The sequence below is a fragment of the Limulus polyphemus genome, unplaced genomic scaffold, assembly GCF_000517525.1.
Source record: "Limulus polyphemus unplaced genomic scaffold, Limulus_polyphemus-2.1.2 Scaffold125494, whole genome shotgun sequence".
Taxonomy (NCBI): Eukaryota; Metazoa; Arthropoda; class Merostomata; order Xiphosura; family Limulidae; genus Limulus; species Limulus polyphemus.
Genome location: NW_013791090.1, coordinates 1 through 1781, shown reverse-complemented (window position 1 = coordinate 1781; position 1781 = coordinate 1). Strand labels below are relative to the sequence as shown.

At 33.5% G+C, this 1781-nt stretch overlaps 1 non-coding gene across 1 annotated transcript; it reads left to right on the top strand.

Annotated features, from left to right (window-relative positions):
* Positions 1 to 1045: 1045 nt before the first annotated feature.
* Positions 1046 to 1117, top strand: Trnaq-uug. Its single transcript has one exon. It is a non-coding gene; the product is annotated as a tRNA-Gln (tRNA).
* Positions 1118 to 1781: the final 664 nt, after the last annotated feature.

Below are 1781 nucleotides of genomic sequence, written 5' to 3'. Positions count from 1 at the left end.
TAAACTTTAAGCTGATAAGTTTATAGATGGTATAAGAAGACACAATAGTTAGGCATCAGCTTAAAGTTTACGTCCCCATTTTCTCAAATGTAGATGGTACCTAACTATTGTGTCTTCTTATACGTAAACTTTAAGCTGATAAGTTTATAGATGGTGCTTAACTACTGTGTCTTTTATAATTAAACACTTAGCTGATAACGGTTATAGATGGTGCCTTACATACAGTATTTTTTATTACTATACCTTTAGCTGATAACGGTTATAGATGGTGCCCATCTTATACGTTATTAGCTTAAATTTTACGGTGAATGATTAAAGTTTAGTTATAAAAGACAAAGTAGTTAGGTATCATGTGTAAACTCAGTCAATCCTCACATTCAATATTTGTATACTAGTAGAGGAAACGACAGTTTTAAAAAGAGGATTCGAAAATTTGGCCAGTAATATTGTTGAAGCCAATACTTTATTTACATTTACCACTGAAAAGAACGGTCATTCTTTTGTGAATGTTTGAATTATCGCGTTTCCATTTTACGCTCTTTTTAATATTTACGACTTCATTCCTGTTCGATATTACAAGTCACAGTTACACTATTCCTTACTTATATTCATTACTACTAGAAACCCTTTCCGGGAGAGTAAACAGATGCTAACCCATCTTAGGTGTCTTTTATAACGCGATTTGCTTGAACACTTATTGTGTTCCTCGTTACTTTTATCTTAATTGCATTTAATTATAAACTGCCATTGAAGATATCATTAACCAGAGTAGAACTGACACAAAAATCCTTACATTGTTTTAAAGTCAAAATAGTTTTAAAGCACAGAAATTTGTGTTTCACGAACTTCTGTCCACTGAATGTTTCTGGTGTTTATGTATCCGGTAAAGACTTTCCAAAATTAACGTTACAATATTTGTTTTCTACTTCGAACACATATTCACAATACTGTGTTGTAATGAATCTCGGTAGCACACACAGGAAAGGATAATGGCAGTCTACTCTGGTTAATGATATCTTCAATGGCATTAACGAAATTTTCGTATGGTTCCATGGTGCAATGGTCAGCACTCTGGACTTTGAATCCAGCGATCCGAGTTCAAATATCGGTGGGTCCTGAAGTTTTAGTTCTTCTTTGAGTTGTTTTACTTTCTTTACTTGTTCGTTCTTTTATATTTTAACTAATATTATCCGTTACGAGCCATATTAAAAATTCATCAACCAAATTAAGCCCGAGTATGTAATTCTAACGTAGTGCAGTACGATCATACAAAACCAATATTCCACCAACTGAACACATTATGCTAAAATATGTCCGATGTTACGTGTGTTTCATAACTCACAAAATGTTTTATAAAGTAGAAAGTTTTTACAGTATCGCCTAGATCAATTTTGTTTACCAATCACAAACTGTATCAAAAGGGTACGGAAGTATTTCTTTTCCTAAAGTATACTCACAGCCGATGGATACAATACAATACGATACTCCCATAATACAGTACTTCACAAGTTAAACAACTTAAACCCCAAATATTAACACTGGCACAAAGCTCTAGCAAACTAACCTATTATATTACGTTTAGTAATCTGCTACTGATCAACGCCGTAAGAAGGGTCTAAAAGACTCTGGAATAAGATTTGCCTATGCCCTCCTCCTTTCTTTCTACTTACCAAGTAACTCTTCAGTTCAGTCACAAAATCAACGGCAACGATACTGAATGGTTGGGATACTCAAATTATTTAGTAGCATTCCACGATAATTAATAAATCCTAACACAACAC